Below are 13,473 nucleotides of genomic sequence, written 5' to 3'. Positions count from 1 at the left end.
GTTCGAAGTCATCATTCTACCTCTATTTACAGTTAAATGAACTCTCGACCGCTTCTCATACCCAGCATCCTCAAGATAATCATTCACCCTATGCTCAAATTTTACCACCTTAGCCATTAATTTATCAAAATCCTCCTTTCGGTATGTCTTTGCCATTGAGTAAAATATATCACTTAGTGTGTTTTTGCTCATTTTGAAGTTTGAACAGACATTCTTCCAAAGGTGCCATATGCATGCACAATGAGGTACATTTGGGAACACAATGCTTACACTCTTCATAATACTTTCATTTCTATATGATACAATACACATGTTTTCACGCTCGTCAAATGCATTTTTGAATTGTTCGAAGAATCATGTCCACGAACAGCAATACCATATGCCAACGACAATATGCAACCTAATTACAAAGCAGCACAAATTTAACTACTTGATACATAACATTTACACGAAAGATACATTAATTGTACATATAAAACAAGTTCACAAATATAACAGTATTACAAAATTCATACATAAACCATCGAGTGTGCTCGCTGATACAAAAGTACCTTTGTATTCCCTGCCAAGATGTGCACCATCAGGTCTGCAGTAGTCGAACCCTCTCATCAATGGCCTCAAGGCTATGAAAAGATACATGAATTCATTATTTTTTTACTTGTGCATCCTTATATATGAATTTGGATACACAATATTTAGCATGCATATGTATCTCGGCATTTGCCTATATCCATATGATGGTTTACCCCTTAGCATTTCTAGTGCACGTTTCTTAGCACGCCATGCTTGCTGATATGATATTTCAACCCCATACAATTCTTGAATATCTTCAATTACATCTTTCGGCGTATTAATTTGTCATGATTTACCAATTTAGGGGCAGTCACACCACTAATAAATCCAATTGTTGCTTATACTTTTGTTAGTAACCTATCTCGCATTGGACATGTATGTTCACTATTGAAGTATCTCACTTTGAATACATCAGATTTCTTTCTGCACGAAGCCTTTAAATTCCAGCCACATTCATCACTGAAGCACGCTAACACATAGTTGTACAAATTTTCTCATCAGATTAATTCATATAACAGATACATTTCAACTATACAATGTTACAATGTTTCACAACTTGTCAAATAATTATCCACATTAATGTATAATCCATAATAATGACCACAACAATTTTTTTACAATTTTTTTATGTATCAGATTCACAAGTTTATCACGATACACCTAATCCAATAAACAATACTAATCCTACTAATAATCATTACCAAATTGTTCAAATCATCAAACACCAACAAACTTATCAATATGATACATATACTAATTATACTTATGTATCACACACATTAGCAAATAGAAGTGTATCATCATTTATATATCTAGAAACTGAAGAAAATCAATTCAAATTAGAGATCAAACACTCCAATACCTTTTTTTATTCGATCTTTTCACTCTGAAGTTGAAGTTGTTCTTTATTTTATATTTCGTCATTACATTGATGAGTGTTGTTTTATTCATATACAAATGACCCGTCTTCACATCTGCACTCTTGGAATCAGTTATGTAATTTGTAGCATTTAATTCTGGAATATAATATGAATAAAATATTCTTGATTCAACCATAGCAAGTTCTTCTGTATCTATTTATGTACCTTCAACGCATACGATTTCTCCGGATGCACCATCGAAGTTGTGTATCTCTCCACCCATTTTCTCTGTTGTATCAATACATAGCGAATACATGTTGAATCCATGCTCATTCCTTTTTACTTCCAAATACAGTTTCACACCTATGTCGTTCTTGATTTTCAATGGACATGAGTTTCCTGCTACGACATATCGAATTTCAATATATTTTCTAACATTATCGATATCCAACTCGGCTAAAATCAACGCTTTCAGATTCATAAATGTGATTGATTGTCCAACGACAATTCCATCAACTTTGTAATCTTCGTAATCAACATCGCTCACCCAAATTCCAGAATGTCGTAACAAAATTGATACATTCGTCTTCTAAAGTTGCTTTCTTCAAGTTCTTAGAATATAGCTCAATTTTATGACGATAATTGTTGATAGATGGAGAAGGTCTAATTTGAAATTTGAATTTCTAAATCAGTTACGTAATGGGATGGAAGGTTAACAATCTGTCATGCGTGAATTATGGTAATTAAAATTATTAAAATCAAATTTACGTTTTTCTTTCCTTTTTAAGCACAACAACTCTTAATTAGAATGTATCATAACTAATGTATCCCGTAACTCCTTATGTATCCAGTTGCTCATTATTTTAAGGGACTTATTGTAAATGAAAACTAGAAGGGATAGAATGTTATTTATATCTTATACTATGTCATTCCTATAATTTTTACCTTATCTATAGCGATTATAAATGGTTAAGAAAGTGGGTTTTTTTATATAACTCAGGTAATAATTAGTATCATGATTCATCACTAATTATCCGCTAAAGTTTAAATTTTATAACCACGAATCCATGTTCCACATTTTAGTATCGCACTATTTTATTATTTATTCTATGAAAGAAATTTTATATCTATAAATAGTGATATTTCTTTGTTGTTTTGTGGAATGGGAAAGTGTTATATTGTGTGAAACATATTATAGAGTGCAGGAAGAAGTGAGATTAGGAAAAAACTTATCCGCACTGGATGTATACACCAAACTTATGCAATTTCTATTATTATGTGATTTAATAAAGTAGAACACATGTTAATTAATTAAGGTTAAGTAATATAAACTATAAATTTAAACACATGGCATGCATGTATTGGATTGGTATATACACCTGTAACGACCTGTTCCCATCGTTATAGAAAAGCCAACGGGGAAAATTTTTAGGTCAGAAAACTTTTTGATAGTAACTTGAGAATTCCTGGCCAAGTCCAAATTTGGACGAAATCGAATCAGTGAAGTCTAAGAAGATCTGGTAGAGAATGAGAGATCTAATAATAAATTTGGTTACATGAGTGGATAACTAAGATGTTAAGGAACCCCTACGACTTTAGGGAATCAAACTCAGGCTAGTAGAACTCTTGAAACTGATCTTAGCGTGAACGGGTAGTTTTCGAGTGTCATGGGATGAAGGTGTGTGGCTTGGAACTCAATTTCCGAGGTCCTGTCTCCGTGTAAGTCGCCAAGGCGGGGCCGCTGTGGCGGGATAGGGGCCTCCGTAGCGGCTCAGTCACTATTTAAATCAGAATTAAACCCCAAAATTGTTATTTTCTACAAGTTTCATTCTTGAGAGCTAAGAGATGACCCCATGCGTTTTCTCAACAGTTTTTCACCATTCTTGAAGCTAAACGTAAGGTTTTACTCCCCGAATATGTCTTTTGATCCGTAGAGTGTAAATTCATGAGTAATTATTGTTGGGAGAGGGTTTTTGAACTGTTTTGGATGGTGGGAAAAACCCTAGCTGCATCTTAGGATCATAATATGGGTCTTGGGTTATTTAGTTCATCATAATCTAGGTAATTAGACCTTAATTATTGATCCCCATTATGAATTGTTTGTTTGTAGACCTAGAACAAGCGGAAAAGGAAGAATCAAGTTTCATTGGAGGATTCAAGCTTGTTTTCGAGGTAGGTGATGGTTGTGATTTCATGTTTGTGTGATGTATGGTAGTAATTGCTCCATTAAAATGCATGTATGTATGTGAATATTTATCTATTGATCACACTAATCGTAAATGAGTATGAACGAATGATTGTATGCCATGAATCAACACTTAATTGTATGATTATAAGAATGTACATTGTGATTGTGGCTGGTTTAATAGAACGGGTGTCACGTTCCGACACACTAACTGGGATCGGAGGTCACGTATCGACATACATATTGGAACGAGTGTAACAATCCTACACACTAACTTGGAATGAGTGTCACGATCAGGCACACTAACAGTTTGGGTATGGGTTCCATGAGAGGACCATTGAATTTTCATATATGTGTATTATTGAGAATGTGAAATTGTACATTGATCCTGAAATGATGACTGATATTGTATATGTTCAGTATATGCCTATTTTATTATGTTGTGAGTACTTGCATATGTTCTCTTATTGGAATAGTTGTGTGATCCTACCAGTACAATGTGGTTGTATACTGATACTGCATTTGCTCTTCTTTGTTGAGTACAAGGCATCTTCAGGCAGCTACTGACAGACCTTATCTAAGAGATCAGTGATCAAATAAAATTCAAGGGTGAGCCAGTTCTTCCAAGCTTCCATGAGTTCTCGTTATGTTTAGTCCATTTATATTCAGACTTAGACTAGTACTTTAGATTTTCTTATTGTTTAGTTTGGGGTTGTACCCATTTTCTTAGACTTGTCTTAGGTGATGTTTTGGTACATTAACGTTCGAGTTCTAGGCATTATTTCCGCAATTGTTTTGTTAGACTTTCAGAGTTTATGAGAACTCCCTATTTTTTTCCTTTAGATATTTAAATTTGTTTTCATATCATAAAATGTTTTAGTTTTCGTTAATTTGGTTAGTTGTGTTGTAGTAACGATTCTCCCACTGGAGGGTTAGTGTGGTTGTCAATCATCATAGTTTGGGTCGTGCTAAACTTGGTATCAGAGCCCTAGGTCCGTTGATCTCGATGTATCAAAATGATTCTAGTAGAGTCTTGCAGCACAGTACGGAGGCGTTTGTACTTTTCTTTGAGAGGCTATAGGAATTTATGAAAAACTCATTTCTTTATACTCCTTTCGTGCTATGACTCTGATCCAATTTGTATCTAAGTGATCAAATTGGTATCTGAACTTCTTCACTCTATATTCGCATCTGGTTAGTGATTGAGTTGTAGAAGTTGAAACAACAACACCAGCAACAAAAAATGTGTCCTTGGAAATAAGCATGCTTTTCGATTCGATGTGGGCATGTAATGACTAGTAACAAACATGAAGGTTCTTAAAAGTTGAAACCTTCATTTCTCATGGGTGCTGAATATGAAGATTCTTATGATTTTCTTGTTGATTGTCATGAGTTGCCTCATGAGATGGATAAGGTAGAGTGATTTGGTGTTGAGTTTATGACTTACCAGTTCAAGGGAGACGCCAAAATGTGGTGGTGATCTCTGTTGAGTGTCAACTAGTAAATGCACTACTCATGACTTGGGAAACATTTGATAGCTTTCTTTTTGGAGAAGTATATATCCTGAACTTTGAGGGATATGAGGATATATGAGTTCCTGAATATAAAGCAACATAATGCATTTGTTGCAGCCTTAAAGGCAAAGGGTTGTGTTTTATCGAATATGATACTCTACTTAGTTTCAGTCTAAAAGAGAAAATTCACCGTGTTATGAAGTGATTAAAGTCAAATTTGCAGATTTAAGCTTATAGGCAACTACTTTAGTAAAATCTTTTCAGGAAGTGGTTTATTTGGTGATGGAGGTAGAAGGGGGTAAAGTCAGAAGACTTTTCCAAGGTGACAACATTGCCAAGGTGACAACATTGCCAAGGTGAAAACATTCAAGAAGTTTTCTAAAGAAAGGCTAGATAATGAACACCATTATTTGGAAAATACATTTAATATTGTTGTCATATCATGTATGGGTTGCTTAGTAAATGGTGAATCATGTTGCGACAATTGAAGTTAGAATCTCTACTGCGATTTCCTAGTTTTAGTGTATATCAAAGAGGGTCATGATACGACTACTACAATAGCAGTGACGCTTACTTGGTTTAGTTATTAAGTGTGTTACAATTGTGGAGAACCTGGGCATATGAGGAGGAAATTAGTGAGGCCGTGAAGGCCAGGGAAATGGTAATGCAGGTAAGGGAGCAGTGCCGCCAGGCAAGGAGGTTACCCGTCAAGATGACAGGGCTCAATTTTATGCCTTTCTGAGTAAGACCGAGGCTGAGGTGTCTGATGCAGTGGTCACAAGTACTATTTTTGTCTGTGACCGGATGGCTACTATTTTGTTTGATCCAGGTTCTAATTATTCATATGTATCAGTTCAGTTTGTCTTGGGTTTTGATATGATGTGTGATATACTTGATGCCCCCATCCATGTTTCTACCCTAGTTGGAGAGTCAGTCATAGTCACCCATGTGCATCGTGCTCGCCCTATCTCATTTATGAATTTTCAGACTTGGGTTGATTTGGTTATTTTAGATATGACTGATTTTGATATAATCTTAGGCATGACTTGGTTGTCCCCTTATTATGTTGTGTTAATTTGTAATGATAAGTCTGTGACTCTAGAGATCCCCGGTAGGGAAAAGTTAGAGTGGAAAGGGGTGTATAAGCCTAAGCCAGCTAAGATCATATTCTCCATTCGGGCTAGTAAACTGGTAGGGAAGGGTTGTGTGGCTTATTTTGCTCATATTGGGGATGTTGAGGTTGAGTGTCCCTCTGTTGAGTTTATTCATGTGGTGTCAGAATGTAGAGAAGTGTTTCCTACGAATTTACCTGGTATGCCTCCGGCTAGAGATATAGATTTCTATATTGATTTGAAACTTAGTACCCGCCCCATTTCCATCCCTTTAAATCGCATGGCTCTGGTAGAATTGAGAGAGCTTAAGGCTCAAATCTAAGAACTTCTTGATAAAGGTTTTATTCGTCCTAGTGCTTCCCCATGGGGGTGCCCTTGTCTTATTTATTAAGAAAAATGATGGTAGTATGAGGATGTGCATAGACTATCGACAATTGAATTGGGTCACCATTCAGAATAAGTATCCATTGCCTCAGATAGATGATTTGTTTGACCAGTTGCAGGGTGTATCAGTTTTATCTAAGATTGATTTAAGGCCTGGTTACCATAAGTTAAAAATTAGGCCTAAAGATATACCAAAAATGACATTTAGGACCCGTTATAGGCACTAAGAGTTTCTAGTTATGTCGTTTGGGTTGACAAATGCGCCTACAACTTTCATGAGTTTGATGAATGGTGTGTTCAAACCCTTTCCTGGATTCTTTTGTGATTGTTTTTATTGATGACATTTTGGTTTATTCGAAAAGTGAGGAAGAGCATTCCAACTATATTCGTATTGTTCTGGGTGTTCTTGGGAACCAAAAGTTGTATGCAAAATTTTCTAAGTGTGAATTTTGGTTGACTTCGATTGCCTTTTTAGGGCATATAGTTTCGAACGAATGGGTAATGGTAAATCCCCAAAAGATTGAAGTGATTTAGAATTGGGTCCAGCCTAGCTCTGTGACTGAAGTTAGGAGTTTTGTGGGGCTCGCAAGATACTATCGTCGGTTTGTGAAAAACTTTGCTTCTATCGCCACACAGTTGACAAGATTGACCAAAAAGGAGGTACCTTTTGAATGGACTGAAAAATGTGAGGAGAGCTTTCAAAAGCTCAAGACTCTTTTGACCACAACACTTATTCTAGCACTACCGGTTGAAGGTAAATATTTTATTGTTTATTGTAATGCTTCACATTTGGGTTTGGGTGTTGTGTTAATGTAGGATAAGAATGTTATAGCTTATGCATCGCGGTAATTGAAGGTGCATGAGAGGAATTACCTAACACATGATTTAGAGTTGGCAGCGGTAATGTTTGCTCTTAAGATCTGGCGGCATTACCTCTATGGTGTTAAGTGTGAGGTGTTTACTGATCATTCTAGTCTACAACATGTATTCACTAAAAATGATCTAAATCTGAGATAGGGAAGGTGGATGGAGTTACTCAAGGATTATGATGTGACCATCCAGTATCATCCGGGTAAGGCTAATGTAGTGGCTAACGTTCTAAGCCGAAAGGAAGTGAATATGGGTAGTCTAGCTTGATTGAGTGTATCCAAGCAACCTCTGGATAAGGAAATCTAGACCTTGGAATCTAAGTTCTTGCAGTTGGGCATCTCAGAGAAAGGTGCGATGTTAGCTAGCATTGAGGTAAGGGCTACCTTCATTGATGAGATCAAGACAAACAGTTTAAGGATGAAAATTTGAATGAGCTTAGGAAGAAGACCAAGTCTGGTAAGGCACAAGATATGGTTCTTGATGCGGGAGGTATGCTTAGTTTTAAATGAAGGATTTGTGTTCCTCAAGTAGATGACTTGATTTAGAAATTATTGACAGAATCTCATAGTTCGCGATATTCTATCCATCCGGGTGTGACCAAGATGTATCGAGATTTGAAGTGATTTTATTGGTGGCCTGGCATGAAGAAAGACATAACGGAGTTTGTGGCTAAGTGTCCAAATTGCCAACAAGTAAAATATGAGCATCAAAAGCCAGCAGATTTGTTCCAGAGAATGTCAATCCCGGAATGGAAGTGGGAAAGGAAAGCTATGAATTTTGTGGTTGGTCTCCCTAAGTTCTTGGAGAAATTTGATTCTATTTGGGTAGTGGTTGACAGATTGACTAAGTCAACCCACTACATTCTAGTCAGAGTAGACTGTAATGTGCAACAATTGGCTAAGGTGTATGTAAAAGAGATAGTAAGGTTGCACGGGGTTCCCCTTTCTATCATCTCAGACCGTGGTACGCAGTTCACATTCAAGTTTTGGAGGAAATTACACGATGAATTGGGAATACAACTCACTTTTAGTACAACCTTCCATCTGCAGACGGATGGACAATCAGAAAGAATTATTCAAGTGTTAGAAGATATCTTGAGGGCCTGTGTGATTGACTGTGGAGGGCAATGGGATAAGTTCCTACCATTGTGTGAGTTCTCCTATAATAATAGTTACCACTCCAGTATTGACATGACACAGTTTGAGGCACTTTAATGGGAGGGATATAGATCACCCATAGGATGGTTTGAGGCTGGAGATGTGAAACCTTTAGGGGTTGATTTAGTGAAGGATGATCAAGATAAAGTGAGGAGAATTTAAATTAAGTTTTTCGCAGCCCAGAGTAGACAGGAAAATTATGCAGACCATAAGGTAAGAGACATGGCATTTCAGACTGACGAGAAGGTTCTTCTTATAGTGTCACCTATGAAAGGGGTGATGATATTTGGCAAGAAGGTCAAGCTTAATCCTCGATACATTTGGCCATTTGAGATTCTTGAATGTGTAGAGCCAGTGGCTTATAGATTGGCCTTACCACCTAATCTATCGGGAGTTCAGCCGGTGTTTCAGGTATTCATATTGAAGAGATATCATAGTTACGGGGATTACATCATAAAGTGGGATTCAGTGTTGGTAGACAAAGACCTCCAATATGAGGAAGAACCGATTGCAATTCTTGATCGTGATGTCTGAAAGCTGAGAACCAAAGAGATTAAGTCTGTGAAATTTCAATGGAAGCATCGTCCAATTGAGGAAGCTACCTGGGAAATTGAGAAGGACATGTGAGACAAGTATCCCCAGTTGTTCATCGAGTCAGGTACTACTTTATTCTCACTTTAGTTGTTTTTCCAAGTTTGTCACTCGGGGACGAGTGATGGGTAAATTGGTATCTATTGTAACGACTTGTTCCCGTCGTTATAGAAAAGCCAACGGGGGAAAGTTTTGGGCCGAAAAACTTTTTGGTAGTGACTTGAGAATTTCTAGCCTAGTCCAGATTTGGACGTAATCGGTGTCAGTAAGGTCTAGGAGATCTGGTAGCGAATGAGAGATCTAATAATAGATTTGGTTACATGAGTGAATACCTAAGACATTAAGGAACCCGTACGACTTTACGAAATCAAATATGGGCGAGTAGAACTCCTGAAATTGATCTTAGTGTGAACAAATAATTTCTGAGTGTCATGGGATGAAGGTGTGTTGTGAAATGGGAGCTTGGAACTCAATTTCTGAGGTTCTATCGTCGTGTAAGCTGCGAGGGCGGGGACGCTGTGGCGGGACGGTTCCCACCGTAGCGGCTCAATCGCGATTTCAGTCGGAATTAAATCCCAAAATCGTTATTTTTTGCAAGTTTCATTCTTGAGAACTAGGAGACGACCCAGGTGTTTTCTTGACAAGTTTTCACCATTCTTGAAGCTAAAGGTAAGTTTTTACTCTCCGAATCCATTTTTCCATCTGTAGAATGTAAATTCATGGGTAATTATTGTTGGGGGAGGGTTTTAGAACTGTTTTGGATGGTGGGAAAAACCCTAGCTGCATCTTAGGATCATAATTTGGGTTATTAGGTTCGTCATAATGTAACACCCCGACTTTTAAAAACAACTCGTATCTTCGTGAAAAGACAATGAGGGCGAGTAATAAATTAAAAATGATGTGTTATGTGACATTTTAAGTGTTCAAGTGTGGTATCTCAAGTTTTGAAGTTAGGTAAGTGACAAAATAAAAGTTGGCGAAAGTTACCGTAAATTCCTTTTTAAAGATTTGTCTGAAATTTGAGTCAAATGTCTCGGACGTTTTCTCCCAATCTATTGGCGAAAGTTGGCGAAAGTTACTGTAAATTATGGTCCCCGCGAGCTATGAAAATGAAGGTCTACGAGTCTAGTTTCCAACGCATCAAACCGTTTGTTCATACAACTTCAGAATAGAGAGATATTCACATTTTCGTGGGACTGCGCAACCAGGCACGTGAGGTAGGGCCCTAAATCGGTGGAATGTTACATATATCTTCTCCTTCGACCTTTTTCACCATTTTTTAGCTAAAAAAAAGAGAAATTAGAGAAACCCATTTCTAGGATCAAGTGAAATATAGATTTTCTCGACTTAAGTCCTTGACGAAAGTTGTTCTACGCGTTGGGCTCATCATCGTGGTATAATTTGTTTTATCGATTGCGTAGAATATCACACTTTAGTGTTGGGACAGCAAGGGTTTGGATATATTTGAAGGTTTTGAAGCGTATTACGACCTTAAGATCGAGGTAAGACCCTTCTTTCATCGACTCTAGCTTTTATAAGCAGCAAATAGCAATTTGCGACGAAAATACATATATTTTATCGTATTGTCATGGTATCTTTTATTTTTGTGTGTTGATTATGGTCTTACCTTGTTGTAGTATCGAGGGAGTATTCTGTAAAAGTCATTAGGCCACGTGAATTTAGCGAAAAAGGTATGTTAAGGTTATTCCCTACTTACGACATGTTTCCTTAAAGCTTAGAAGCAATGTATTTGGGTTATTATCATTGATATACTTGTAGCCGTGATTGTTGATTGTTGGCTGCTCGAGTTGATATAATCCTCCCTTGTCGGGATTCTTATTCAGTTAGTAGCGTCCCTATGTTGGACACGACTTAGAGGCTATTTGTATAGGTTGCTTATAACTAAATTGCTCGTTTTTAGCGGTTGGATTGTTATTATTGTCGTTGGGGCTATTGTGGTTAGCTGCAGGAATGTGATCTATGCCTAGAAGGGCTATGTTCTGCCTACAGGGCTACATGGCTGCCTAACAGGGCTATATTGACGCCTAAGAAGGCTATGTGCTTCCTACAGGGCCATGTTGTTGCCTAAGAGGGCTATGAGTTGTCTATAAGCTACGTTGATGCCTAAGAGAGCTATGTGCTACCTACAGGGCTATATTAATGCCTAAGAGGGCTATGTGACTGCCTACGGAGCTAGGGGACTACTGATAGGGGTATATAGGCTGATTGGCACCTTCTAGGCTTATGGAGGCCTGAGTAGGTGGTCTTGTGTACTGTTTGTACCTGCCGAGCTTATGAGGGCTTGGTTAGGTTGTTGTTTTATTATTTTTGATAAGTTTAGATTTAGGAGCAGGTCAGTACACTTATTTTAGCCTTGATTTATTTATTGGATTATTCCATTAAATCAGGATACCTCATCATAGTCTATTGCCTTTCATACTCTGTACATTATTTTGTACTGACGCCTCATGGCCTTGGGGGCGCTGCATTCATGCATGCAGGTTCTGACAGACGACTGAGTAGACCTCCTCAGCAGCAGGATTGACTTTTATCCGATTGGCTAGCCCATTTCCTTCGGAGCTGCCAGAGTTAGGAGGTTTGTTACCTTTTGTTGTATATATCTTTATGGGTAGGCTGGGGCCCTGTCCCACCAATCTTTACTACTCTTAGAGGCTTGCAGACTAGTGTGTGGGGTTTATAGCTACGTTATGGCCATGCTAGCCTATGTTGTTGGTTTGCGGAAGCTTGTGAGCTGTTTGATGTATTGTATTGATATATACCTACTTTTAGTTTTGGTATAGATATCATGGTGGCCTCGACGGCCCAATCAGGACTTCTATGCTAGTTGACTATTTATTTATATGATCTCCTGGGAGTAGCTGTTTCTTTTATTGATCAGTTGACAGAGACCTTGCCGGCCGATGGCTTAGTTTTAAGCCGAGATATACTTGTTTGATTTCTTGATTGCGTGTGGCTGCCATACGCTAGTAGCAAATGGTTCAGCAGGGTCGGGTCGGCCCTGAGTTTTGGCATTAGGAGCCAGTTGCGCCCCTCGAGTTTGGGCGTGACACATAATCTGGGTAATTAGACCTTAATTATTGATCCCCGTTATGAATTGTTTGTTTGTAGACCTAGAACAAGCGAAAAAGATCTGGAAAGGGAAGAATCAAGTTTCTTAGAAGGATTCAAACATGTTTTCGAGGTAGGTGATGGTTTTGATTTCATGATTGTGTGATGTATGCTAGTAATTGCTTCATTATAATGCATGTATGTATGCGAATGTTGCTCTATTGATCACATTAATCGTAAATGAGTATGAACGAATGATTATATGACACGAATGAACACTTGATGGTATACTTATAAGAATGTACATTGTGATTGTGATTGTGACTTGTTGAATGGAACGGGTGTCACGTTTCAACACACTAACTGAAATCGGATGTCACGTACCGACATACATATTGGAACGGGTGTCACGATCCGACACACTAACTTGGAAAGGGTGTCACAATCCGGCACACTAACAATTTGGGTATGGGTTCCATGAGAGGACCATTGACTTGTCATAGATGTGTATTATTGAGAATGTGGAATTGTACATTGATCCTGAAATGATGACTGATATTGTATATGTTCGGTATATGCATGTTTTAATATGTTGTGATTACTTGTATATGTTCATTTATTGAAATAGCTGCGTGATTCTACCAGTACACTATGGTTGTGTACTGATACTGCACTTGCTCTTTCTTTGTTGAGTACAAGGCATCTTCAAGCGGCTACTGACAGATCTCATCTAGGAGATCAGTGATCAAACGAATTCAAGGGTGAACCAGTTCTTCCAGATTGCCATGAGTTCTCATTATGTTTAGTCCATTTCTATTCAGACTTGGACTAGTACTTTAGATTTCCTTATGTTTAGTTTGGGGTTGCACCCATTTTCTTAAACTTGTCGCTAGTAGATGTTTTGGTACATTGACTTTCAGGTTCTAGGCATTATTTCCGCAATTATTTTGTTAGACTTTCAGAGTTTATGGAAACTCCCTATTTTTTTCCTTTAGACATTTAAACCTGTTTCTGCATCTTTAAATGATTTAGTTTTCGTTAATTTGATTAGTTGTGTTGTACTAACAGTTCTCCCATCGGATGGTTAGTGTAGGTGTCAATCACGACGGTCTGGGTCGTGAGAACACCCGGTGCGGGTAAATTTTATCCGTGAGATTA

At 37.7% G+C, this 13,473-nt stretch overlaps 1 pseudogene; it reads right to left on the bottom strand.

The window, feature by feature from the left end:
* Nucleotides 1–275: 275 nt before the first annotated feature.
* On the bottom strand, nt 276–4,253 carry LOC125808370 (uncharacterized; annotated as a pseudogene).
* Between the last annotated feature and the right edge of the window lie 9,220 nt (nt 4,254–13,473).

This window comes from Solanum verrucosum, unplaced genomic scaffold (assembly GCF_900185275.1).
Source record: "Solanum verrucosum unplaced genomic scaffold, falcon-dt-bn FXZP01000112.1, whole genome shotgun sequence".
In the NCBI taxonomy this organism is placed as follows: domain Eukaryota; kingdom Viridiplantae; phylum Streptophyta; class Magnoliopsida; order Solanales; family Solanaceae; genus Solanum; species Solanum verrucosum.
This window is presented reverse-complemented; position numbering and strand designations above follow the sequence as displayed.